General features: G+C 45.3%; 2 long non-coding RNA genes across 2 annotated transcripts in view; one reads left to right on the forward strand and one right to left on the reverse strand.

Moving 5' to 3' along the window:
- LOC105534186 overlaps positions 1–1,964 on the forward strand; it is a 10,316-nt gene that overhangs the window by 2,734 nt on the left and 5,618 nt on the right. The window lies entirely within an intron of this gene.
- LOC105534185 lies at positions 395–1,191 on the reverse strand. The gene is made up of 2 exons (XR_001005225.1): positions 809–1,191; positions 395–704 (listed from the first exon to the last, which is right to left on the reverse strand). It is a non-coding gene; the product is annotated as an uncharacterized LOC105534185 (long non-coding RNA).

Raw genomic sequence — 1,964 nt, forward strand, 5'->3', positions numbered from 1 at the left:
GTGGTAGCTCACGCCTGTAATCCCAGCACTTTGGGAGGTCAAGGTGGGTGGATCACTTGAGGTCAGGAGTTTGAGACCAGCTTGGCCAACATAGTGAAACCCTGTCTCCACAAAAATAAAAAAAATTAGCGGGGGTGATGACACATGCCTGTAGTCCCAGCTACTCAAGAGGCTGAAGTGGGAGGATCACCTGAGCCCAGGGAGGTCGAGTCTGTAGTGAACTGTGATCACACCACTGCACTCCAACCTGGGTGACAGAGTGAGACTCTGTCTCAAAAAAAAAAATAAAAAAGAACCTGTAAGCTACTTACCTGGAATACTGGGGTTTTGAGAAGTTAGCTTCCATTCTCTTTTTTTTTTTTTTAATTGTTCTTTCCTTTTTTTTTTTTTTTTAGCTCATGAAAGATGTTCCAGGATATGGCTATAACAACAAACTCATCTTGGCAATATCTGTGACTGTAATACTAACAATTTTGATCATAATTTTTTGTCTCATTGAGGTAAGAATAATAATTAATTCAGGTTTTCAGAATGCAGTCCTGTCTTTGTGTGGATTCAGAGCCCACAAACTCAAAACCAAAGCCACTTTCCCACCTGCTGCTACTCGACATTCTTTTTCAGTCCTTTAAGGCTGAGGTATACTTTGTTCTTTTACTGCAGTGTATATTCCATGATTTTAAAGGATCCTCGCTTCCAGGAGGTCTCTGTGAATTGAAACCAAGTTAATCCCACTAGACTATTTTAAGAAGTTGATATAATAGCAAAATTTCTCCCACGTAAAACGATGTCAACAATTAGATGTACTCACCAAGTCACCCTTACTCTGCCACTCATTTATTTCCTTGTTGCTGAAATGATGAAAGACATATAATCTCCACCTCACGGAGTTGTCATCACCCTGGAGAGGAAGGAGACAGCCAAAAGAGAGAAGTATTGTCTTGTAGACTTATTAGATTCACACAGTATCATCCTTTTCCAGTGTGTAAGGCGTTGTCTAAATAGGTCCAGTTAAAGCACTACAGGGTAGCCATTTTTTTAAAAAAATTGTTGGCCACATTTTTAAGTTCACAGGGGAGGGGGAATGTCTCATAGTCCAGCCCTCCTGAGCCTAGGCCCTCTGTGAGATGTGTCACCATTTCTTGGACACCATGTGAGACGTTCCCCCTCGGATCAGAGATGCTCAACCTGCATTAAAATGTCTAAAGCCTACATCTGGCTACTCTGGGGCGAGTCCTGTTCACAGTGCCCATTCCTGGAGCTTGCCTCTGTTTGCCTTTTGTTCGATTACATGATCCCCAAGAGGCCACTGCTAGCATATTGGAAGAGTGATTTAATAAGCTGGTAACCTTGACGCCATGCTCCCAATCCAACCTTATTTGCCTCATTTACCATTTCCGTTATTGTGGCAGCCCTCCATTCCAGCCAGAGCTTCAACTTACCATACCTCAGTCACACCATCCGCATTTCTGCTCTTGTCTGTGTGTTTGTCCATCTAAAATGCCCTTATTTCACTCTGCCTGTGGGAGTCCCATGAATCTCTCCAAAGCCAACTCAAGTTCATCTTCATGCTTGAAACCTTCCCTGAATAGGCCTGGCGTGGTGGCTCACGCTTGTAATCCCAGCACTTTCATGAGGCTGAGGCGGCAGATCATGAGGTCAGGAGATCGAGACCATCCTGGCTAACACAGTGAAACCCTGTCTCTACTAAAAATATAAAAAATTAGCTGTGCGTGGTGGCAGGCGCATGTAGTCCCAGTTACTCGTGAGGCTGAGGCAGGAGAATGGCGTGAACCTGGGAGGCAGAGCATGCAGCGAGCCAAGATCGGGCCACTGCACTCGAGCTTTGGTGACAAAGCGAGACTCTGCCTCAAAAAACAAAAACAGGCCGGGCGCGGTGGCTCAAGCCTGTAATCCCAGCACTTTGGGAGGCCGAGACGGGCGGATCACGAGGTCAGGAGATCGAG

This window comes from Mandrillus leucophaeus, unplaced genomic scaffold, assembly GCF_000951045.1.
Source record: "Mandrillus leucophaeus isolate KB7577 unplaced genomic scaffold, Mleu.le_1.0 Scaffold1310, whole genome shotgun sequence".
In the NCBI taxonomy this organism is placed as follows: Eukaryota; Metazoa; Chordata; class Mammalia; order Primates; family Cercopithecidae; genus Mandrillus; species Mandrillus leucophaeus.